The following is a 27,016-nucleotide window of genomic DNA, read 5'->3' on the forward strand; positions in this document are numbered from 1 at the left end:
TGTGGACTCTTTAGCCAATCAGTGACTGATATTAATCACTTATGCTGAAACTTACTGAATACCAGCAGATACTGCAGCCCTCCAGGACCGAAGTCTGACACCCCAGCTCTAGACCAAGAAGACAAATTAATTAATGAAACTGGGTGGGATAGTGTATGGTTAGAGCAAATACCTGCAGACACTGGACCCTCTGGATCTGGAGTTGAAAAGCACTGAGCTACAGGCTAACAACGTTAATATTGCAGTGCATAATGTTCCGACTCCCATTATCTTCCCCATTGTCTAGTATTGAAAATGTAATAATTAATTTGGTGTTTCTCTTCAATAAAAATGAACATCCACGAATGCATGCTGTGAAAGAACCTGGCCACTTGTCCATTGTGCTGTAGACTATGTACTAAGATCATTAAGATAGATGCCTAAAAGTGATGAAAACTAAAAATCTAGGGGTTGGAAATGGATAGAAGACTGATCCCTGATATGTGGTCTTGAACATTTTTTAAGTAGGTAAATACATACCTGGCATGCTACTGCAGCACATATGTTTTATTTTGTTTTCATTTCTGTAAGTGCATTTACATGAGTTAGTTGTTAAGATAACAACATTCAGTAGAGTAAAACTGGTCCTTGCACTTTTGAAGGAATAATTTGATCTTTAATGATCGCTAACTAGCTCGATGCTGTTGAGGAAGTGAGGATTAGGTCAAATATGTTTGCTTTTTTAACAGGGCTGGCCACAATGAAGCCTGGCTGTGTTCAATCAGCTGCATCTAATTAAATTTGGTTAATTGGTTGATTGATTAAAGGGGCAATTACTTTTTCACATGGGTAATATGGGTGTTTTGCTCATTTTTTCATTAAATAAATGAAATAATAATTTTATAAATGTGTTTAGTGTTTACTACTAGTTTTCCCTTGTCTAATATTACATTTTGTTTAAAGATCTGAAACCACGCAGTATGACAAATATGCAAAAATAGAGGAAATCTGGAAGGGAGGAAATACCTTTTCATGGTATTGTATAATTAGTTGAGACAGCCAACTTTTAAGCCTTCTCGTTAACCCCACATCTCACCCTCTGCAAATTCGGCAATATCAGTCAACCAAATCAATTAACTTTATGTTCAGTTCATATCCGTTTTGAAATCAGAAAACAGATAATGAAAAAGGACTTGTGTTTTTGTTTACTGATGTATTGCTTGGGATAGGTATTTTTAAATACTGATTTTTTTTAAAGCACAAACTGCGCTGTGAGTATGATGTTTCAGAATATTAACCTGAATATTGAGATGTTGGTAAATATGGTATTCATTTCTTTTGATTTTCATTTGCAATTTACCATAGCTCATATTTTATGACCTGAAAGTTTAGGTACAGACTAGTGGCACAAACCAGAGACCCTCCCCCCTCCAGTCTATTCAGCTCAATGTATTTTTGTCTGAGAGTGTAATCGTTGTATGGACTAACACTGATGTGTAGTGATAATAATAACTCACGGAGTCGGAGACACTAGGTTAACGTGACCATTACGGTTATTGAACTCTGTTGTTTTTCGTATCTTACAGGTTATATCCCCGGACCCATCTCAAGGTGAAGAGCGCGAACTACAGGTAAGGAGTATTGCCCGAACTTATTAGAATTACCATATATCACAGAGGGCTTTGACATAAAGTTAATAAATATCAATTGAAATATGCCCCAATTTGTCTGTTGTATAGGCTACTTGACTATGGGTTCTGCATGAGGTATGCTAGCAAACATAAAGCTGTTGTAATTAAACCTCAATATTGATCCAACTCCTTCTACTGCTGTGCGGGCGCACATTCTACAATTTTCTCTCGGCTTATGATGTCCGGAGTTTGGATGCCCTCTCACACTTAATGAGGTTCAGACTGTGACAACCGATCGTATGATAGCATAGACTATGACAAGCCCTCTTAACATTTAATAGTGTGTCCGGACTCACATTATCAATATCTGTAAATAATTTGTGACTATCCAAAATGCTAATTTAAGATATCTCTAATTCAATTTTGACTACTAAGATTTCACCATTAAGTTGTATGGAACCAATTCAGTCTACAATTCAGTATTGACTAAACATGAATTCCAGATGTCTCCACTGAAATTATGATTAGCCGTAACTCAAATTCGAGATATCTCCACAGTTCTGACTAGTCATAATTTCAATGAAAGATATTTTTAATTCCTTGTTATCGAAGATGTCTGAATAATCAATTTTTATATCTGAAACGAAGTTATTACTTTTTAAAATACAATTGTAAATATTTTGAACTGGAGTTATGACTAGTCAAAACCAAAATGGAGACATCTCGAATGTGAGGTATTACTAGAAATTATCATTCTGACTGCTTTCATTGTAATTATGACTGGGCAAAATGTATTGAGACACAAGCTCCCCTGAAAGAACCAAATCTGAAAATTCGGTGGGGGGGGTGGTCATCCATAAAATATAGAGATTCTTACCCTACGTGTAAAAAGAAAAAAGCTAATCAGTAAAACTGGTTCTTGCATTTTTTTTCCTCAAGGCCTGTGAATCCTCTTTCGGCCGGCTGATGGACAAGTCCACGGATTGGCCAAAGGAACGTGCTAATCAAAAACAATTCAATCAGGTCAGCAATTAGAATGTTTCTTTCCAGAATTAAGTTTAATTAATTTACGTTCAGTATGTAACATACACCCAATTGAGATTTCTGAATGATTTGCACTTTTGAAGGAATAATGAAGGAATAATTTGATCTTTAATGATCGCTAACTAGCTCGATGCTGTTGAGGAAGTGAGGATTAGGTCAGATATGTTTGCTTTTTTAACAGGGCTGGCCACAATGAAGCCTGGCTGTGTTCAATCAGCTGCATCTAATTAAATTTGGTTAATTGGTTGATTGATTAAAGGGGCAATTACTTTTTCACATGGGTAATATGGGTGTTTTGCTCATTTTTTCATTAAATAAATGAAATAATAATTTTATAAATGTGTTTAGTGTTTACTACTAGTTTTCCCTTGTCTAATATTACATTTTGTTTAAAGATCTGAAACCACGCAGTATGACAAATATGCAAAAATAGAGGAAATCTGGAAGGGAGGAAATACCTTTTCATGGTATTGTATAATTAGTTGAGACAGCCAACTTTTAAGCCTTCTCGTTAACCCCACATCTCACCCTCTGCAAATTCGGCAATATCAGTCAACCAAATCAATTTACTTTATGTTCAGTTCATATCCGTTTTGAAATCAGAAAACAGATAATGAAAAAGGACTTGTGTTTTTGTTTACTGATGTATTGCTTGGGATAGGTATTTTTAAATACTGATTTTTTTTAAAGCACAAACTGCGCTGTGAATATGATGTTTCAGAATATTAACCTGAATATTGAGATGTTGGTAAATATGGTATTCATTTCTTTTGATTTTCATTTGCAATTTACCATAGCTCATCTTTTATGACCTGAAGGTTTAGGTACAGACTAGTGGCACAAACCAGAGACCCTCCCCCCTCCAGTCTATTCAGCTCAATGTATTTTTGTCTGAGAGTGTAAGCGTTGTATGGACAAACACTGATGTGTAGCGGTAATAATAACTCACGGAGTCGGAGACACTAGGTTAACGTGACCATTACGTTTATTGAACTCTGTTGTTTTTCATAGATTTTTCAAGATTTCATCATTAAGTTGTATGGAACCAATTCAGTCTACAAGTCAGTATTGACTAAACATGAATTCCAGATGTCTCCACTGAAATTATGATTAGCCGTCACTCAAATTCGAGATATCTCCACTGTTCTGACTAGTCATAATTTCAATTAAAGATATTTTTAATTCCTTGTTATTGAAGATGTCTGAATAATCAATTTTTATATCTGAAACGAAGTCATTACTTTTTAAAATACAATTGTAAATATTTTGAACTGGAGTTATGACTAGTCAAAACCAAAATGGAGACATCTCGAATTTGAGGTATTAGTAGAAATTATCATTCTGAATGCTTTCATTGTAATTATGACCGGGCAAAATGTATTGAGACACAAGCTCCCCTGAAAGAACCAAATATGAAAATTCAGTTTGGGGGGGGGAGGGGGTTGTGGGGTGGTCATCCATAAAATATAGAGATTCTTACCCTACGTGTAAAAAAAACAAAAGCTAATCAGTAAAACTGGTCCTTGCATATTTTTTTTCCTCAAGGTCTGTGAATCCTCTTCCTGCCTGCTGATGGACAAGTCGACGGATTGGCCAATGGAACGTGCTAATCAAAAACAATTCAATCAGGTCAGCAATTTGAATGTTTCTTTCCAGAATTAAGTTTAATTAATTTACGTTCAGTATGTAACATACACCCAATTGAGATTTCTGAATGATTTGCACTTTTGAAGGAATAATGAAGGAATAATTTGATCTTTAATGATCGCTAACTAGCTCGATGCTGTTGAGGAAGTGAGGATTAGGTCAGATATGTTTGCTTTTTTAACAGGGCTGGCCACAATGAAGCCTGGCTGTGTTCAATCAGCTGCATCTAATTAAATTTGGTTAATTGGTTGATTGATTAAAGGGGCAATTACTTTTTCACATGGGTAATATGGGTGTTTTGCTCATTTTTTCATTAAATAAATGAAATAATAATTTTATAAATGTGTTTAGTGTTTACTACTAGTTTTCCCTTGTCTAATATTACATTTTGTTTAAAGATCTGAAACCACGCAGTATGACAAATATGCAAAAATAGAGGAAATCTGGAAGGGAGGAAATACCTTTTCATGGTATTGTATAATTAGTTGAGACAGCCAACTTTTAAGCCTTCTCGTTAACCCCACATCTCACCCTCTGCAAATTCGGCAATATCAGTCAACCAAATCAATTTACTTTATGTTCAGTTCATATCTGTTTTGAAATCAGAAAACAGATAATGAAAAAGGACTTGTGTTTTTGTTTACTGATGTATTGCTTGGGATAGGTATTTTTAAATACTGATTTTTTTTAAAGCACAAACTGCGCTGTGAATATGATGTTTCAGAATATTAACCTGAATATTGAGATGTTGGTAAATATGGTATTCATTTCTTTTGATTTTCATTTGCAATTTACCATAGCTCATCTTTTATGACCTGAAAGTTTAGGTACAGACTAGTGGCACAAACCAGAGACCCTCCCCCCTCCAGTCTATTCAGCTCAATGTATTTTTGTCTGAGAGTGTAAGCGTTGTATGGACAAACACTGATGTGTAGCGGTAATAATAACTCACGGAGTCGGAGACACTAGGTTAACGTGACCATTACGTTTATTGAACTCTGTTGTTTTTCATAGATTTTTCAAGATTTCATCATTAAGTTGTATGGAACCAATTCAGTCTACAAGTCAGTATTGACTAAACATGAATTCCAGATGTCTCCACTGAAATTATGATTAGCCGTCACTCAAATTCGAGATATCTCCACTGTTCTGACTAGTCATAATTTCAATTAAAGATATTTTTAATTCCTTGTTATTGAAGATGTCTGAATAATCAATTTTTATATCTGAAACGAAGTCATTACTTTTTAAAATACAATTGTAAATATTTTGAACTGGAGTTATGACTAGTCAAAACCAAAATGGAGACATCTCGAATTTGAGGTATTAGTAGAAATTATCATTCTGAATGCTTTCATTGTAATTATGACCGGGCAAAATGTATTGAGACACAAGCTCCCCTGAAAGAACCAAATATGAAAATTCAGTTTGGGGGGGGGGAGGGGGTTGTGGGGTGGTCATCCATAAAATATAGAGATTCTTACCCTACGTGTAAGAAAAAAAAGCTAATCAGTACAATGAAATAACGAGTGTCATCTTTTGCCGTGGGTGTTGGCTACATCAGATCTAGACTAGCTATCTGCCAGTAAATTAGGCTATTTATCACACTACATGATTTCTCCACAGCCAAGCGCAGATATGGCATAAGAAATGTTTATAACTACATCGATAGCATGTGCTTTACATAGGCTACTCTTCTTTCAACAAACATATCACATTTATGGTTACTCACTTTTTACATTTATAATAGCCTCTGCGCATGTCAAACTTAGGCAACAATTTTATTTATAATGTTTTCTCATGCTGCTTCCCTGCAGGGGGTACCATCTACAAATGAGAAGGTGGCAATGGCTGCTGAGTCACATCCAGCTGTGGTTCATCAACGGCCACAATATGAACTCAATAGAGCCCTGATGAACACCTTCACCTGCGGTGTTTGCAAAAGTCAGTATAATCTACATTGCCCTCTGGAATCATTGTCAGTCTTGATGGAAATCTTGTGTTTTTTTCCCCCAGCAATGTGCAGTCAAGGAGGATGCTTTAATTAGCGGTTCAAGCAGCAAAGCTGCTGGAGCCCTATTGTTTTTGTTCAGATTTTTATTATTATTTTTAGGGGTCATAGAAGCAAAGCGGCTGGAACCCTACTTTTTTGTTGGTATTATTATTATTATTATTATTATTATTATTATTATTATAATACCATTTTTGAATGAAAAACCACTGGATATCTTTTGATGAAATTTTGCACTATGGTATATTCCTGGGGTCTTTAGCCTTACTGCAGAACCCATAAAGCCGACCATTTTGGATTTTCCGCCATTTAGAATTTTTTGAAAAACCGTTTGACATATGAACATGGAACTTGCATCAATTTGTTCATTGGAAGGCCCTCTAAAAAAGTTATGCAAAAAAGTTGATCATTGAAAAAACATGGCCAATAAATATAAATGTGGGCCCAATAAATATAAATGTGGGTGTGGCTTATCACAAAAATGTGAATAAATCAGTTTGACATAAATTTATGAAACTTAGTAACTACTTTGGCACTCTTATCAACAACATAAACTTATAGTATTGAACCAATTGAAACATATGGTGGTGCTATAGAGCACAATATACATTTTTTCAATTAAAAAATTCACAAAAAATAATCACTGTTGTCTTTGAGATTGTCTGACCCATGTTGTTGTCTGACCCATGCATACTTAATGAATGATCAGGGGAGGATACTTAGCCTGACTGGGTGATGCTGAGTTAAGGGAAAGGGGAGGGGGGGGGCGTATGTCAGATAAGCACTGCCTTAAGCAAAACACAAATTTGCTGCTTAATTCATGTGACTTTATGTTGCTGGAAGCAGGGAGTTCATGGAGAGCAATCCAGCTAGAAAATGGGAATTTACTTCTGCTTTTAGCAACAGAGGTGGTGGTTGCAGACAATAACTATCCAGCCAGTACTGTAATCTCAGCTTTCAGGAAAAAATTGCATCCATGTGACAAGGCAAGTCTTACCATGCTGAATGACCTGTGCTTGCAACTGGAACTGCCTCTAAAAATGTAAATTCCATATTGGCAGGCCTCAACAATTCACATGGTCACAGGGTCTATTTTAACTACATAAAACTTGCAGGACAAATTGGCCTGATGAGGGTATGTTGGTACGTACGCAGTTAATTTTCTTTGTGAAATTAATACCGGTAATTACACAATCAGTGAATGGGACTGCCCACAAATCACATTTGGCAAATGAAGCAGAGCTTAAAAGGCACAGTTAAAAAAACTCCTGTTTAGTGATTTTAATTTCTTTATTGGATGTGGGGAAGTGTATATATCTACTGGTGTGCCATAAGTGGGTATCCAGCACTATGGGCAGCGCACAACAAAATGCAACATATTCCAGCTGTGGTGGAAAATGTTGATATAATTGATCCAGATGTGAGAGAGTAATGTTGCATTTTTGGATTCTTTGATTCAGACAAATTGGTAGCATGAACTCCTCATTTCAGGTTCTGCCACAGGATCTCTATTAGGTTCAAGTCAGGACTTTGACTAAACCACTCCAAAAACATTAATTTTGTTTCTTTTCAGCCATTCAGATGCGTACTTGCTTTTGTGTTTTGGATCATTGTCTCGCTGCATAACCCACCTCAGCTTGACCGGACATTCTTTTGAAATATTTTCTGCTACAGAGCAGAATTCATGGTTGCTTTAATAATGGCAAGGTGTCCAGGTTCTGAGGCATCCCCACACCATTTCATTTCCAACACCATATTTGACTGTGGGTATGATGTTGTTACTGTGAAATGCTGTATTTAGTTTATGCCGTACATAAATGGGACTTATGTCATCCAAAAAGTTCCACTTTTGAATCATCTGTCCATAGAACATTATCCAAATACGCTTGGGGATCGCCCAGGTTTTCATCTTACATTTTTGCAAATGTGACACGAGCATTGATTCTCTTGGTTTGTAGTGGATTCCGCCTGGCTACTCTCCCATGAATCACATTTGTTCCCAGTCTCTTTTTTAATTTGGAGTCATGACCACTGGCCTTAGCTGAGGTTAGCTGGTTAGTTGAGTTCTTCTTGGATTTTTGTGACTCCCTGGATTTTTCTGTGCCCTTGGAGAAACTTTTGCGGGCTGGCCACTCCTGGGAAGATTCACCACTTTTTTAAGTGTTCTCCATTTGGAGATACTGGCTCTCATTGTGGTCCAGTGGACTGTAGTTTGTTAGCCACAATGCCATGAAAAAATATTTGCCCCCTTCCTGATTTCCTCTATTGTATTTTTGTCACTCATGGTCTCAGATCTTTAGACAAAAAGGTAATATTGGACAAAGGGAAACTGTAAACACAAAACACATTTTAAAATTATTATTTCATTTATTTATTTAATGAAACAGCTATCAAACACCCATAGACTGACACTGGGAGTTTCATCACCCTTTAAGGAAAAACTTCATAATGGCAGTGAATGCAATATGGCAGTGATTGATGACTCAATCTGTTGAATAGAGTACTTTTCCCCTATGACAAATGGTGGAGGTTATTGACCAAAACAGAAAAATACTTCTTAAAACTGATTGCCAGCATCTGCCAAATTTATTAGCGAATGAGATTTTCAAACCTATCTGGAAAGTTTGGACACCATCAGTCTTGTGGTTTGCATGTACATTTTTGTCGGAAGAAGAAGGAAAGGAAACATAATCTAAACAGAAATTAGAGGGTTCCAGCACTTAATATTTATATGTTGATATAAGGTGGTTTTTAAAAATAACATTTTAAGCTCTTCAAATTTCAAATACTTTCTTTTTTTGTGATCACTTTAATGTAAATTAGGTACTATATCTGGAAGGATTTGATTCTTTCTATGTGCTGATATGTGCTAATACTGAGAGTGAGACGGCCTGTTTGACTGTATGATGAAGTAACATGGTGATGTGCGAGGAAGTAATGATCCCTAGCTGTTCTTTACATGTACAGTCACGTGATGTAATACATAAAATGAGTTCGAATTATTGAAGGGAAAGTGTTGTAGTTGTCTTTTACTAGTTCCCCAAAATAAATCAGAGTGAATTAGGTGCATGACAGCTAGTATGAATGAGCAATATTGCTGATGGTGCGCAATTAGGACAGCAGATTACACAAGCTAAATGCATTTAGCTAGGGACAAAATGTGCTGAAATGTATACATGTTCAACTGAAATGAAATGTCCTGTGTTGTGCCCAAAGTCAAACACTCAACCCTGAAGTTGCACCTTCACTAGTATATTCATGAATATCTCACTGTGTTTAATAACATTGTCTTGGTTATGGTTAAATGTGCACACTGTGGTAGAGGAAATGAAGCCACCCTTGACCTTAATCGAATCAAAGTGATGCACCAAGTTTCATGTGTTTTGTCCACTGTTAATCACTGTTAAATTAGCTTGGTTATGGGTTAGGGGTAAGTATATTTTGGTAGGGTAGCCAGGATATGAATGGCCAAGCATGCTGGATGGTCCCATAGATTTAAGATGGCTTGGCGTGATGTCCCAATGGTGATTGATTTACTAGTAGAACACCATTTGTATGACAGCTGCATTGGCTTCTATGAAGGGAACCCTAGGTTTGCCCTAGTTTTATGGCACAAACGATAGTTACATCTTATCCAGTGTATTTATGAACGCCTATCTAATTCTTGAAATACGTATTTCTCCATAACAGTAGACCATGCCAACCGAGCTTTAATGACTGAGGAGTGTGTCTTGTATGTTTTTTGCATACAAATACTCCTTTGTAAATTTATTTTTTCTTTTTTTTTACAGACATCATGGATCAGCCTGTCATCGCTACCTGCTGCTCAGAAATTGTTGGCTGTAAAGGTTGCATGCAAAAGCAGCTGCAAAGCTCCAATGAATGTATTAAGTGTCAGAGAACATGCCCATCATGGCCAATTATTGAGGTGTTTGGTCTGGAGGACCTACTGGGGCTCATCAGACAAGAAAAAAATCAAATTTAGCGTAATGCCTTCTAAAGGACAGCAATAGTTGTCAAATGTTTTGTTTTGATGTTTCAGTTTTGTTGTTTTATTTAATTTTTTCATTAGATTGCTGGTATTACCTCCCTTACACGCAACAGCTTTTTGGCATAAATTGCATTTACCTTTATTTTAGTCCACATTATTAAAGAGAGCCCACTCTTTAGAGTGTTCTAACCTGTCTGCAATGACTGGATCGCATAGAACATAAACAGATAATGAACTAAAAATGTATTATAGGCTACTAGCCATATTTTTAAACAGTAATCATTTTATGGAAAGGGGAAAAGGAAAATTGTTTTATTTTTTACATTTTTTCACATTTTTCAGCTATGTCACAATTAATTGAAGTTAATGTAATGAATGAATTATGTGGGGTTATTACCGATAGTAGCATTGTTTGTCCAGGACCTTATTGGTATTTTGATTCTGACCTTCAGGAACCTGTATTAATTAAATACAGACTCTCCATATCGGTTACAAGTAAGTCCTTTTTCTGCTTTTTTTTTCAAAGACAGATTGTGCATTAATAAAGATAGTAGCAGTGAAGTGATGAAACCTTCCCACCAATACCATATCATTGATTGTTTAGTCTTCTAAACGAGGTATGATAAATGCAGACGGTGATCTCAAATTGTAAATCAACTATTTAATGGAAATTGATGATAGCAACACTCATAATATAGTGTATGCCCATTAAAACCTAGTTATAAAGGAGTTCCTCTTGGTCTAACTAAAGACAAGTGTAGGGGATTGTCCATCATGTCATGACCATTGTCCAAAGTACTGTTTCTGCCATTGTCAAAGGTGCTGAGCCAGCATGCCTGGTTCCTCATTGCCTGCCACCTATTATGTCCAACTATGTTTGCCTATAGCCTAAATGTCAACAAAGTGCAGCACTGAAGACAATGCAGCACAACAAGCATCATTTATTCATTAATTCTGTGTAAGCAAAAGAGGGGTTCATTGTGACACATTTTGTCTTTTACTTGATTACTAAGAGCCTGCTTGAATAACAATAATAATATTTTGTACTGAATGGCTTCTATCTCTCGATCAACTATTGATGATGTTTGTTAAAAGCGCTATACAAATAAAATTGATTGATTGATTGATGTTTACTAAACTTGATTGTAAATATGAATGGTACAGTTTGACTTCAAACTAAATACTTTTGTCATTGATGTTAAGGTGGGTGAGGTCAATTGTTACAATTTTTTTTAAATGAAGGGGAAACTAATGATTACATTTTAAAACAAATTGTGTGTATTCAGGTTCATCTTGCCTCACTGCACTGATAAAGATGGGGTTAATATGAGATCCAACCCTGTTGTTTTTATTGAAATTATATTGGAGTTGAATTTATATGTCAGCACCTCAGAAATTTGTCATCCAGTCCTGCTGGATCCAGTGCCAGCTGATCTTTACATCTCTGTCAGCTCTGAGTGGAAGCAATAAATATATTAAATACTGCAACCCAATTTACTTTATCTGGTTGATACTTACAGTGACTATATGGTTTTAAGTCGTATGTGTGTTTTAAGTGTAAATGATAGGGAGGTGCAGACTGCCTGGATGGAAGCTGACACGGCTACCTATTATAGTGAAAACACTGATAAAGTCTTATTTTTTCAAAGCAAAATCTTTTGTAAGGGTGGCTTGGGGCAGCGGTGAGTGAGGCAATGGGAGAAGATGTGTAGAAGTATTAATCTGAAATCTTTGTTTAAATGCTACAAGTATAAAAAATATATTTTTTTAGAACTTCAGGCTGTTATAAATAGTGGGGGCTATGACATAGTTGGGATTACTGAAACGGGGCTTGGGGAGGGAGATGGGCATGAGTATAATATAGAAGGGTACAAACTTATGAAGGATAGATCCAGTAAAAGAGGTTAGGGTGTAGCTCTAATGGGAGGAAAATTCCAGAAATTTACCAACTCAGGCCTAATGGGGATATTTGGATTAAGCACATAGGGGAACATGAAAAGGGCCTTATGGTAGGTGTGTGTTTCCGGCCACCAGCTTCAGACAGTTGTGTGAACTGGAAAAATAAAACAAGCTTGTCAGGAAGGTGAGACTATTATTATGGGTGACTTCAAATACTCTGCTATTAATTGGGAATTGATGACAGGACAAGGAAAAAGTGGGGAAGAATTCATAGATGTTATATATGACAATTTTTTGGCACATTATGTCAGCCAGCCAACAAGAGGGAAATCAATTCTGGATCTGGTGCTATGTAATTATCTTGACAAAATTTGCAGCAGAATGGTTATTCTTGATTCACAATGTAAATTCATTCTAGTTAATAAAAGTAAGTTGAAAAAGCAATCTCTCGAGTGGATGAACAAAGCTATACGGGAGTGTTTGAGGAAAAAAAGAATAAACTTTATAAGATATATAAGACAGTACTGAGAGTAATGAGGCTGCACATTGTAATCTGCATGCTAAGGTTAAAAAAGACCTAAGGGTAGCAAAAAGGCTTTTTGACAGGCAAATTTCCCAAGATGCAAAAAGTAATGTAAAATTAAATGTTTTTTTCAATACTGCAGTAGGGAAAAGAAAATCTGGGAGGATTTTAAGTACAACAGCATCCTAAGGAATAGCCAGCATGGATTTCGCAAGGGAAGATCATGCCTGACAAATGTTTTGGACTTCTTTGAGGAAGCTACCAAGTGTTTTGATTGTAGCAGGACTTATGAGATCATATATTTACATTTCCTAAAAGCATTTGATAAGGACCACACAAGAGATTTGTTCTCAAAATAAAGACAGTGGGAATTGCAGGAGGTATTTCAGAGTGGGTTTGGAACTGGCTACATGGCAGAACACAAAGAGTAGGAGGAATATTATCTGAGCAGGGAACTGTTGAAAGTGGAGTCCAACATCGGTGCTGGGACCACTACTCTTCCTTATTTATATAAATGACCTTGAGAGGGTCATTGAAAGTACATTTAAAATGTTACATTTGCAGATGGTACAAAACTGGGAGGTTGAGCTGACAGTTTGGAATCTAGTAAACTAAGTAACCCAAGAAAATTTTAACAGAATCTAGAAGTGGGCAGAAACCTGGCAAATGAAATTCAGTATACGCTACAAGTATGTGAACACCTGAACATCGCCATGAAAAACAGCCCCAAACCAAGAGGTGTCCAGATACTTTTAGTCATATAGTGTTTCTAGTGTTCTTACCAGAGGATCTAGATTAAATTTAAAAAATTGGAAGATAGTTAAATGACTGAATAATTGATTCATACCTGGACATCCTGAGAAAAAACATTATACAGAATTATATATTCATGGCCCCCTCGACCTTTGTTAGCCAGTATTTTAACTGATTGTTTTGGGAGAATATAGAGGTTCTTCCAAACATTTCTGAAAGTCATAGAAGGGTAGAGAGCCACGTCTCGTCTTCCATCACCGCCCCCCTGACATTCCTCCAGCACCCCTTGCTACCCTGCTCAGGATAAGCGGGTATAGATAATGGATGGATAGACAAGTGAATTCCAAAATAAATAAAAATGTGGGCAACTCAGTAATTTGATTGTTGTCTAATGTAAACAGGAGCTATGAACGTGCTGTTTAATTTGGATGGCAAAAATCTCTAGCAGAATTGAGTCTTTTTACTGGTTTTGGTGTGTCTCAATAGAACAATTGATTAATTTAAGTCGCTTATTGTATAAAAAGAGCACACACATTGTTGGAAAGGATTAGCTTAGAGGGATGAATTGGAACATGAATGCCAGGCCTTATTGCCCAACACCAGAACCCATCCTCACTAATGCTCTTGTGGCTGAATGGAAGCAAATCTCCACAGCCATGCTCCAAAATCTAGTGGAGAGCCTTCCCAGAAGACTGGAGGTTGTTATAGCAGCAAAAGTGGGGATCAACTCCATATTAATGTCCACGGTTTTGGAATGAGATGCTCTACAAGCACATATGGCTGTGATGGTAGGGTGTGTACATACTTTCGGCCATGTAGTGTACAGTATATGGAACTGCATTTCACTATTAGAAAATATATATAAAATATATTGTGCCAGCTATTACAAATAGGTTTTTGTATTTTAAGCAATGCACGTGTTTTTTTTAGGCCGCGGAATAAAATAAAGTTACTTTGAGATGTTAATGCAAAATAACAATTTATGAAGTTTCTACTCCTGGCTTGGGGGCTACTGTAAATCCATCGGAGTCCCCTATGTCAACAACTTTGACCTGTTCTGGGCAAGGCCTTCCCTTCTCAAGCGAGATGGTCTCCACCCAAACAGGACGGGGGCCCAGTTGCTGTCAGACAACATAAACACCTGCCTCAGACATTGATGTTTTTATACGGTAGGAAATAATTCCTCTGGACTACTGTCTTCTACTGTTTATTCTATTAGTACTATCATCTCCTACCATAATAATAAAATGGACAGCAGTAGACCACTTCTAGGATCTAATAAGAACAACTTAATATCAGTCTCTTTGAGAAGTAAACTGAACAATCCAAAAATCCTGTTCTCAACAATTGACCATCTGATTAACCCCGTCCCCTTAGACTCCGGCGATCTTTTGTCCACATCCAGATGTGAAGAGTTTGCAGCATACTTCAGGGATAAGATAACCAAAATCAGGTCTGGTATTGCTCAGCTAAGGAGTGATACTTTAGAATCCCCTGCCTCACTATGTGAGGTAACCCTAGAGTCTTTTGCCCTGGTTGATGCTGAAATGCTTATGAAGGTAGTATCACAGCTTGAGCCCTCCACTTGCCTTCTTGATCATATCCCCACCACCTTTTTTAAAACAATTTTTAACTGTTTATCAGATGAGATCCAAGCCACCATTAACTATTCTTTACAGACAGGTGTTTGTCCAACCACACTTAAGACTGCTGTGGTGAAACTCCTCCTGAAGAAAAACAACCTTGACTCAGTCCTCAGCAATTTTAGACCAATTTCTAATCTTCCTTTTTTTAAGCAAAATTTTAGAGAAATTAGTTTTTAAGCAGTTAAATTATTTTCTTACCTCAAAATTTCATTCAGGCTTTCGGGCCCATCACAGAACAGAAACGGCCTTGGTAAAGTTTGTGAACGACCTTAGAATCAACTTGGACACCAAAAAACTCTCAGTCCTTGTTCTCCTTGACCTGAGTGCAGCTTTTGATGCGGTCGACCACAATATTCTCATAAACAGACTACATAAATGTGTTGGCCTCTCTGGCACTGTTCTTAACTGGTTTACATCTTACCTCACAGGTAGAGAATTTTTTGTTGCCCTCGATGAACACTCCTCTAAGAACCATGACATCAACTGTGGCATACCACAAGGCTCGATCCTAGGTCCAGTCCTTTTCAGTCTGTATATGCTGCCCCTTGGCAGTATCGTCAGGAGACATGGCACCAATTTTTACAGTTAAGCTGATGACACTCAACTCTATATTGCTGTGTCTCCTGATGACACAAGCCCTATTGATGCTCTCCATAAGTATATTTTAGACATTAATGCTTGGATGGCTCAGAACTTCCTTCAGCTCAACCAGGACAAAACAGAGGTACTTGTCATTGGAGCAGAGGGACAGAGAGAGAAATTGACCTCTAAATTGAAGTCACTGGCACTCAGTCTCAGGCACCAGGCTTAAAACCTAGGTATCATCATAGATTCTAATTTAATTTTCAATGCCCACATCAGGAATGTGACAATATCGGCATTTTTCACTTAACAAATATTGCCAGAGTGAGTCCGTTTCTCTCCCAGGCCAATACTGAGAGACTAGTGCACGCTCTTATCACTAGTAGGCTGGACTATTGTAATGCTCTCCTTTCTGGTATACCAAAAACAGCCATAGATCAACTCCAACTTATACAAAATTCAGCTGCTTGTGTGTTGACCAGAACCAGAAGGAGAGCACACATTACACCTGTTTAAATATCACTGCACTGGCTACCTGTTAGTTTTAGAATTGATTTTAAGATTCTTTTATTGGTCAACAAATCACTAAATGGCCTCGCTCCCGACTACATGTCTGACATGGTTTTAAGATACCTACCCACTAGATCCCTCAGGCCCTCTGGTGGTTGTCTCTTGGTTGTTCCAAGGGTCCGGTCTAAGACCCACGACGAGGCTGCTTTTAGCCACTATGCCCCCAGCCTGTGGAACGGCTTGCCGGAGGACCTCAGGGTGGCAGAGAGTGTGGATATCTTTAAAAGAAAACTTAAAATACACCTTTTTAGCCTGGCTTTTATCTAGTGTGTGTTGATTACGACTGCTCTTTTACTGTTATTTCTTATTTTATTATTAGTTTTATTATACTAGATTTTATTTATCCATTTTCATGTTTTTTTATTTAAACTCATGTCCGTTTTTAACCTACTCGTATTTCCGCTTTGTATGTTCAGCACTTGGAGTTGCATTTGATGTATGACGTGCTATATAAATAAAGTTTGATTTCAACGTTTTGTGATTATGTACTTGTTCGACGGTCCCTACATCCGTCCTCTTCTGGAAGCAGTTGGTGATGTTTGCTGTGTGTCTCGCTGTAGTTTTTTCTTTGCATTTCGAAGCAAAAGCTGTGCTATAAAAAAATAATAGCTGTGAAACGTGCTTCTTTAGGTTTTATTTTGACACCCTCGTCGATGTCTGAATATTGAATATCTAACGTAATCTCTATGGTTTACGGTACACGCAGCCTACTTTTTTTACTTTCTCTTTCTACACTTGCGCTTTACAAGAAATCACGTGATCAGAAATAGGCTACAGTGTTTCCCAAGCCGGCAGTCATGCCTGAATATGATTTCCTGGATATGTTTTAGACACTTTTTGTTGGCATTGTGCGTTGGTCTGGATAAAAGTTTCTCATTAATGGCAGTAAAGAAAGACCGTTGGCACTTCATGTTGATTGAGCCGTTTTACAACCAACTTTAAAAAAAAAGTCTTTGTCACCCTGGTGTATATGTCCCAGCGTTTCCTTTTTTAAAAAATAAGCTGTTTCACACACCGCTCTAAGAAGATTGGTAAAAGGCAAAAACAGTGTGAAGCAGAAGAATGACGATTTTCTAAATTACTCTGATTGGAGTCGTACAAGAATCCGTACTGCTTAAATTTGAGTGTTCACAGGAAACGTTTGACAACACTACGATTCTGGAGTTGAAGAAAAAAATAATTGCTACGACTCTCAGGTAATCAATCTATTTTCTAAATGATTTTTTCTTAATTATCTCTCTGAATTCATTAACCTGGCCTTTTCCTAGTGTTCTGTACAATGAATGAGAGTTAACATTGGGTAATAATTCTAAATATATTGACTCCTCGCAGTGGAAAATATAAATAAATGTAAGTCTACTGCCAGAAAATACCTGAGCAGAGTGAATTTGTGTTTGGTAATTTAATTCTTGAACTAAACAATTAATAGTTTTTTTCCCCAATGAACATCTTGGTATTTTTTAATTAATCAGATAACACACACACATGCACAAACACACACACGCACCACATATGCACACACACTAGCATGATTTAATGTGCTTCTCAAACGTTTTACCTTTTACCTTTATGTCCAAGAATATTTGAAGTACTAAACCACTGCTCAATAGTTTGTTTTATCTATCAAACAGAGTTTCATACAGCCTATTTCAGAAGTGTTAAGGGTGTATATGAGTACGGAGTGTAAATTCCTAAAAACAAAAGAAGCTTAATATATTATTTGTGTTAAACTTGGCCATATACAAATATTTTCTAATGAAATTTCAACAATCATTGCTGATTGTGATATTATGGTGCACGTTACCAATAAAAAACAAACAAACGTCACCCCCCTGCTCACTGACCTCCACTGGCTGCCTGTTATGGCTCGCATCAAATGTAAGACTTTGGTGCTTGCATACCAGGCAGCCAAGGGGTCAGCACCAGGATACATCCAGAGGATCATCAGACCCCACACACCAGCCAGACCTCTCCATTCTGCCACCTCTGGACGCTTGGCACCTCCCCCTCTTCGTGTCTGTACTTCCCGCTCGCGTCTGCTGTCTGTCCTGGCCCCTCGCTGGTGGAATGACCTTCCCGTGGCGGTCAGAACAGCAGAGAATCTGACTACCTTTAAACGCAGACTAAAGACTCATCTCTTCAGGCTGCACCTCTCCCCACCCCTCCCTAGTCTCTAGTTTAGCTCAATGTACCTAGTTAGGCTAATGCGATCACATTAGTTTTTATTTGGCAGGATTGTTTTTGTCTGATTCTGATTAGGCAAATGTGATTTCAGTGCTAGTTTGTACTTTCCAGGATTGTTTGTTTGTTTGCTGAACAGGTTACCCTACAGGGTTGGAGTCCTGATCTATGTGGTCACTTCTGGCACTACGATCTTTACTTCACTCTAGTGTGTTTTGCACCTCTGCACCTTGAACTGATGCACTTGTTGTACGTCGCTCTGGATAAGAGCGTCTGCTAAATGCCTATAATGTAATAAAACGTGAATGAACTTGTCGAAATTTAATTGACATTAATGTATGCATTCACAAACTTGAATGTGAAATGTGTAGGCCTGAATGTTTACTCTTGAGACAGAAGGATGATCTGCAACACCTTTTTTATTCATCTTTTAGGTTTGGACCCGGAGTCAATACGTTTGATTTTTGGATCTATTCAGCTGGAGGATATGAAAACGTTTTCTGATTACGGTATCCGGAACAGGTCTGTAGTGCACCTGGTCAGGAGAATGTCGGGGAGCGGCGGCGGCGATCCGGAGCCTCGGGAGGTGGCCAGCACTATGGCCAGGGCTGAGGACAGGCCTGGGTCCAGGCCTGGGGCCCATCCGCTCGTGTGTAACGTGATGTAACAGTCAATGTCCCACGTCGTCTGCGAGAAACGTCCGCCCCCTTTGACAAGAACATGGCTGCCAATCTGACTGCAAGAAACATCTGCTCCCTTCGACAAGAACATGGCTGCCAATCTGACTGCGAAAACTGCCAGAACTTCTTGAACCCTCGTCGCAATCATCAAAGACACGTACGATCCTGTGGAAGTAAAGGAACATATGTACATCTGTACTGTGTGTATATGTAGTTAAAGCTAGCAATATTACCCATTATGCAATAACTGAATATTGATTACACTGAAAACATATAAAAGGGGTAGAAAACTGATTGGACATAATTATCAATAAAATATAAGATCTTGGGATAACCTACAAAGTTAACTTTTTACATTTTATTATTATTTCTTTTACATACATCTGACACGCTTGTCATTTGTTTTGTAATGTATTTAAGTGAATTCTTTCACCGCTCTACAAAGCTTTGACAGCTTTGAGGCTATATTGTTTGCTGATCTTGGCTAATTAAAGGTGCAGTATGTAAGTTTGTTGCAAGAAAACTCTTGTTCATATTTGGTTAAATGTCCTTCACATCCTGACAGATATTTATAAATTGCTAGGTCTAAGAAAACAATCCAGTCTCTCTGACAGCCCCAGGCTCTGAAATCAGCCACTACCAATTTCACTGCGCCCGAATCTTAACAACCAATCAGGACAGCTATCTGCAATACCTCCTGTTGCACATTCACAGTCTTGTCAGTGTATGTGGGGCAGATTGGGGCAGGGCGGGGGCAGGGCGGGGGCAGGGTGGGGCAGGTTGGGGCGGGGAGGGGGGGGCGAGGCTACACAGATAAGAGCAGAGCAAAGCTAACATTACCCCAGACAGTGCTAAAGCTGGACCTCCAAATGAAGCGAAACTCCGGTAATACGTTGTCTTATCTTACATACTTATATGTCCCAGCGTTTCCTTTTTTAAAAAATAAGCTGTTTCACACACCGCTCTAAGAAGATTAGTAAAAGGCAAAAACAGTGTGAAGCAGAAGAATGACGATTTTCCAAATTACTGTGAAAGAAAACGGCGGAGAATCCGTACTGCTTAAATTTGAGTGTTCACAGGAAACGTTTGACAACACTACGATTCTGGAGTTGAAGAAAAAAATAATTGCTGAACATCTACGACACTCAGGTAATCAATCTATTTTTTAAATGATTTTTTCTTAATTATCTCTCTGATATCATTAACCTGGCCTTTTCCTAGTGTTCTGTACAATGAATGAGAGTTAACATTGGATAATAATTCTAAATATATTGACTCCTCCCACTGGAAAATATAAATAAATGCAAGTCTACTGCCAGAAAATACCTGAGCGGAGTGAATTTGTGTTTGGTAATTTAATTCTTGAACTAAACAATTCATAGTTTTTTCCCCCAATGAACATCTTGGTATTTTTTAATTAATCAGATAACACACACACATGCACAAACACACACACGCACCACATATGCACACACACTAGCATGATTTAATGTGCTTCTCAAACGTTTTACCTTTTACCTTTATGTCCAAGAATATTTGAAGTACTAAACCACTGCTCAATAGTTTGTTTTATCTATCAAACAGAGTTTCATACAGCCTATTTCCGAAGTGTTAAGGGTGTATATGAGTACGGAGTGTAAATTCCTAAAAAAAAAAAGAAGCTTAATATATTATTTGTGTTAAACTTGGCCATATACAAATATTTTCTAATGAAATTTCAACAATCATTGCTGATTGTGATATTATGTTGCACGTTACCAATAAAAAACAAACAAACGTCACCCCCCTGCTCACTGACCTCCACTGGCTGCCTGTTATGGCTCGCATCAAATGTAAGACTTTGGTGCTTGCATACCAGGCAGCCAAGGGGTCAGCACCAGGATACATCCAGAGGATCATCAGACCCCACACACCAGCCAGACCTCTCCATTCTGCCACCTCTGGACACTTGGCACCTCCCCCTCTTCGTGTCTGTACTTCCCGCTCACGTCTGCTGTCTGTCCTGGCCCCTCGCTGGTGGAATGACCTTCCCGTGGCGGTCAGAACAGCAGAGAATCTGACTACCTTTAAACGCAGACTAAAGACTCATCTCTTCAGGCTGCACCTCTCCCCACCCCTCCCTAGTCTCTAGTTTAGCTCAATGTACCTAGTTAGGCTAATGCGATCACATTAGTTTTTATTTGGCAGGATTGTTTTTGTCTGATTCTGATTAGGCAAATGTGATTTCAGTGCTAGTTTGTACTTGCCAGGATTGTTTGTTTGTTTGCTGAACAGGTTACCCTACAGGGTTGGAGTCCTGATCTATGTGGTCACTTCTGGCACTACGATCTTTACTTCACTCTAGTGTGTTTCTTTTGCACCTCTGCACCTTGAACTGATGCACTTGTTGTACGTCGCTCTGGATAAGAGCGTCTGCTAAATGCCTATAATGTAATAAAACGTGAATGAACTTGTCAAAATTTAATTGACATTAATGTATGCATTCACAAACTTGAATGTGAAATGTGTAGGCCTGAATGTTTACTCTTGAGACAGAAGGATGATCTGCAACACCTTTTTTATTCATCTTTTAGGTTTGGACCCAGAGTCAATATGTTTGATTTTTGGATCTATTCAGCTGGAGGATATGAAAACGTTTTCTGATTACGGTATCCGGAACGGGTCTGTAGTGCGCCTGGTCAGGAGAATGCCGGTGAGAGGCAGCCTTCCGGAGCCTCGGGTGGTGGCCAGCACTATGGCCAGGGCTGGGGACAGGCCTGGGTCCAGGCCTGGGGACAGGCCTCTGGCCAGGCCTGAAATCCATGTGGGTTGGTGTAACGTGGTGTAACAGTCAATGTCCCTCGTCGTCTGCGAGAAACGTCCGCCCCCTTCGACAAGAACATGGCTGCCAATCTGACTGCGAAAACTGCCAGAACTTCTTGAACCCTCGTCGCAATCATCAAAGACACACGTACGATCCTGTGGAAGTAAAGGAACATATGTACATCTGTACTGTGTGTATATGTAGTTAAAGCTAGTAATATTACCCTGTGGTGTGGGGATGGCTGGTTTAAGCAGCCACACCTGCCCTGGGTCAAGCTAATTAGACCTGGCCAATTGGATAATTGGTTAAGAATTAGATAATTGGCCAGTCTAATTGGACCCGCGAGCAGGAGTGGCTGCACCTGTGCGTAGTGAGGTAATCACAGCGCACAGGTTAAATCTGCCATCCCCACTCACACGGGGAGCCTCTCTGTCATGACAGTGTTTTACATTTGGCTGTACCATCTTGCCAAACCTCATAAATAAATGTGGACTGTTGGAACATCTCCCTGTGTCTCTGTGCTGGAGGGCCCCTAGGAAAGCCACTTCGGTGGCCTGTGGCAGGCTTGTTTGACCAAATATGAACTCTTGTTCATATTTGGTTAAATGTCCTTCACATCCCGACAGATATTTATAAATTGCTAGGTCTAAGAAAACAATCCAGTCTCTCTGACAGCCCCAGGCTCTGAAATCAGCCACTGCTAATTTCACTGCGCCCGAATCTTAACAACCAATCAGGACCGCTATCTGCAATACCTCCTGTTGCACATTCACAGTCTTGTCAGTGTATGTGGGGCAGAGTGGGGCAGGGCGGGGGCAGGGCGGGGGCAGGGTGGGGCAGGTTGGGGCGGGGAGGGGGGGGCGAGGCTACACAGATAAGAGCAGAGCAACGCTAACATTACCCCAGACAGTGCTAAAGCTGGACCTCCAAATGAAGCGAAACTCCGGTAATACGTTGTCTTATCTTACATACTTATATGTCCCAGCGTTTCCTTTTTTAAAAAATAAGCTGTTTCACACACCGCTCTAAGAAGATTAGTAAAAGGCAAAAACAGTGTGAAGCAGAAGAATGACGATTTTCCATATTACTGTGAATGGAATCAGCGGAGAATCCGTACTGCTTAAATTTGAGTGTTCACAGGAAACGTTTGACAAAACTACGATTCTGGAGTTGAAGAAAAAAATAATTGCTGAACATCTACGACACTCAGGTAATCAATCTATTTTTTAAATGATTTTTTCTTAATTATCTCTCTGATATCATTAACCTGGCCTTTTCCTAGTGTTCTGTACAATGAATGAGAGTTAACATTGGATAATAATTCTAAATATATTGACTCCTCCCACTGGAAAATATAAATAAATGCAAGTCTACTGCCAGAAAATACCTGAGCAGAGTGAATTTGTGTTTGGTAATTTAATTCTTGAACTAAACAATTAATAGTTTTTTCCCCCAATGAACATCTTGGCATTTTTTAATTAATCAGATAACACACACACATGCACAAACACACACACGCACCACATATGCACACACACTAGCATGATTTAATGTGCTTCTCAAACGTTTTACCTTTTACCTTTATGTCCAAGAATATTTGAAGTACTAAACCACTGCTCAATAGTTTGTTTTATCTATCAAACAGAGTTTCATACAGCCTATTTCAGAAGTGTTAAGGGTGTATATGAGTACGGAGTGTAAATTCCTAAAAACAAAAGAAGCTTAATATATTATTTGTGTTAAACTTGGCCATATACAAATATTTTCTAATGAAATTTCAACAATCATTGCTGATTGTGATATTATGGTGCACGTTACCAATAAAAAACAAACAAACGTCACCCCCCTGCTCACTGACCTCCACTGGCTGCCTGTTATGGCTCGCATCAAATGTAAGACTTTGGTGCTTGCATACCAGGCAGCCAAGGGGTCAGCACCAGGATACATCCAGAGGATCATCAGACCCCACACACCAGCCAGACCTCTCCATTCTGCCACCTCTGGACGCTTGGCACCTCCCCCTCTTCGTGTCTGTACTTCCCGCTCGCGTCTGCTGTCTGTCCTGGCCCCTCGCTGGCGGAATGACCTTCCCGTGGCGGTCAGAACAGCAGAGAATCTGACTACCTTTAAACGCAGACTAAAGACTCATCTCTTCAGGCTGCACCTCTCCCCACCCCTCCCTAGTCTCTAGTTTAGCTCAATGTACCTAGTTAGGCTAATGCGATCACATTAGTTTTTATTTGGCAGGATTGTTTTTGTCTGATTCTGATTAGGCAAATGTGATTTCAGTGCTAGTTTGTACTTTCCAGGATTGTTTGTTTGTTTGCTGAACAGGTTACCCTACAGGGTTGGAGTCCTGATCTATGTGGTCACTTCTGGCACTACGATCTTCACTCTAGTGTGTTTTGCACCTCTGCACCTTGAACTGATGCACTTGTTGTACGTCGCTCTGGATAAGAGCGTCTGCTAAATGCCTATAATGTAATAAAACGTGAATGAACTTGTCGAAATTTAATTGACATTAATGTATGCATTCACAAACTTGAATCTGAAATGTGTACGCCTGAATGTTTACTCTTGAGACAGAAGGGTGATCTGCAACACCTTTTTTATTAATCTTTTAGATGGGGACCCGAAGTTAATGCATTTGATTTTTGGATCTATTCAGCTGGAGGTTATGAAAACGTTTTCTGATTACGGTTTCCAGAACGGGTCTGTAGTGCAAATGGTCGTGAGATTGCCGGGGGGCGGCGGCGGTGATCTGGAGCCTCGGGTGGTGGCCGGCGCTGGGGCCAGGGCTGGGGCCGATCGGAAATCGTGTAACGTGATGTAACAGTCAATGTCCCACGTCGTCTGCGAGAAACGTCCGCCCCCTTTGACAAGAACATGGCTGCCAATCTGACTGCAAGAAACATCTGCTCCCTTTGACAAAAACATGGCTGCCAATCTGACTGCGAAAACTGCCAGAACTTCTTGAACCCTCGTCGCAATCATCAAAGACACACGTACGATCCTGTGGAAGTAAAGGAACATATGTACATCTGTACTGTGTGTATATGTAGTTAAAGCTAGTAATATTACCCATTATGCAATAACTGAATATTGATTACACTGAAAACATATAAAAGGGGTAGAAAACTGATTTAACATAATTATCAATAAAATATAAGATCTTGGGATAACCTACATAGTTAACTTTTTACATTTTATTATTATTTCTTTTACATACATCTGACACGCTTGTCATTTGTTTTGTAATGTATTTAAGTGAATTCTTTCACCCCTCTACAAAGCTTTGACAGCTTTGAGGCTATATTGTTCGTTGATCTTGGCTAATTAAAGGTGCAGTATGTAAGTTTGTTGTTGTAGGAAAATTGTGAGACTCCCCATGATTGTGATGGCGTCATATGTTAAAGTTAGGGAATTCCCATCAATGTTGATCAAACTGTTTCCTCCAAACTCTCAATGCTTCATGATAAAAATACATCACATGTATAACTATACACTCATATAATCAATATGTAATCCAATAAATATATATCAGTAGTTGCAGCTAAGCTTATGGAAACGCAAGAAACCACAGTATCCACTGTAGAAAAAAAGCAAACGCAGAAGGCTTAAAAAAAACCACACTTACTCACTCAGCAGAGAACATTAATCAAATACTAACCATACACTTATATTTTCAAACTGATCAACTGCTAATAAATGTGCTAGAAGACTAATATTTTATAGTGACCCCTATGTAACCTGAATACAAATGGAAAATTACAGGAGGCTATAACTTGTAGGCTTAATGGAAAATTACAGAATAAAGACTAATATTTGTTTGAGGGAAAGTTGGGGTAACATTCCACAATAACGTTATCACCTAAGAACAGAAAATCATTGTGGTGCCAAGAAGGTCAGATGGCTGGTATTTTTAGAAATGTGTTAAGGGGAGTTGTGGGGTACATTTGTGTATAAAATGAATGTAAAACTGACAATCGAGGTTCAATTCTGCAGAATTGATCCGGCTTTGTGCACCTGTGCAAATAAAGTCTAACCTTTCTGAAGAGCTTGCTGCTGTTGTGTCTTTTCCCTTGTGAAATTGTTTTCTACAGATTGGTGATTGGACTTTGAATTCTGTCGGTTCCTAGACACGACATTGTAAGAAAACTCTTGTCCATATTTGGTTAAATGTCCTTCACATCCCGACAGATATTAATAAATTGCTAGGTCTAAGAAAACAATCCAGTCTCTCTGACAGCCCCAGGCTCTGAAATCAGCCACTACCAATTTCACTGCGCCCGAATCTTAACAACCAATCAGGACAGCTATCTGCAATACCTCCTGTTGCACATTTACAGTCTTGTCAGTGTATGTGGGGCAGAGTGGGGCAGGGCGGGGGCAGGGTGGGGCAGGTTGGGGCGGGGAGGGGGGGGCGAGGCTACACAATTAAGAGCAGAGCAACGCTAACATTACCCCAGACAGTGCTAAAGCTGGACCTCCAAATGAAGCGAAACTCCGGTAATACGTTGTCTTATCTTACGTTTACAAGCGTCAACATTACACAGCAAACTGACACACTACGCCTTTTTTAAGTATCAATTACGCTGAGTGTGGAAAGCATTATAAATGTATAGGATAATTTAAATGTAAAGTTCATTCTCTAATTATCATGTTGGGATTTTGATCCCCACTAACCTCCTCGCACCATTGAGGGGGGTGGGGGGTGTTTGGCATCTGTGTGACAATTACACCACAGGGAGCAGTTGTGATGTTTTTCGTATCTACTCATTATTTACAGTTGTATCAAGCATTTTCATGCCATTTTAATAATTAGCGCCACGGTAAATACACTACATGGCCAAAAGTTAGGTGGACACCTTCTCCCAATAGGTGTGGACCAGCAGTGAGAGGGAGAAAAGTGGATAATTGGCAGCACCTGTAATGCAGACTAATTAATTCTCAGCATTAATTCTCTCTCTCTCTCTCGCTCCTTCTTTCTTTATCCTTCTTCACGTCAGGGCTTTTTTTTTTTCTTTGGCTGTAGGCTTGGCGTGGCCATGAAGCACAAACTCCACGTCGGTCGGC

General features: G+C 38.8%; 3 long non-coding RNA genes across 5 annotated transcripts; all 3 read left to right on the forward strand.

Moving 5' to 3' along the window:
• Positions 1 to 1,375: 1,375 nt before the first annotated feature.
• Positions 1,376 to 11,633, forward strand: LOC118234069. The gene is made up of 3 exons (XR_004766614.1): positions 1,376 to 1,610; positions 6,119 to 6,245; positions 10,104 to 11,633. It is a non-coding gene; the product is annotated as an uncharacterized LOC118234069 (long non-coding RNA).
• A 2,687-nt stretch (positions 11,634 to 14,320) lies between these two features.
• Positions 14,321 to 19,644, forward strand: LOC118234066. The gene is made up of 2 exons (XR_004766609.1): positions 14,321 to 17,472; positions 18,892 to 19,644. It is a non-coding gene; the product is annotated as an uncharacterized LOC118234066 (long non-coding RNA).
• Positions 19,645 to 19,944: 300 nt separating this feature from the next.
• Positions 19,945 to 25,295, forward strand: LOC118234067. 3 transcript variants are annotated; one of them, XR_004766612.1, is made up of 2 exons: positions 19,945 to 20,286; positions 24,565 to 25,295. It is a non-coding gene; the product is annotated as an uncharacterized LOC118234067 (long non-coding RNA). The 3 variants fall into 3 exon arrangements; XR_004766610.1 differs by lacking the exon at positions 19,945 to 20,286 and adding an exon at positions 22,797 to 23,150; XR_004766611.1 differs by lacking the exon at positions 19,945 to 20,286 and adding an exon at positions 22,797 to 23,150 and having other exon boundaries at positions 24,648 to 25,295.
• Positions 25,296 to 27,016: the final 1,721 nt, after the last annotated feature.

This window comes from Anguilla anguilla, chromosome 8 (assembly GCF_013347855.1).
Source record: "Anguilla anguilla isolate fAngAng1 chromosome 8, fAngAng1.pri, whole genome shotgun sequence".
NCBI lineage: Eukaryota > Metazoa > Chordata > Actinopteri > Anguilliformes > Anguillidae > Anguilla > Anguilla anguilla.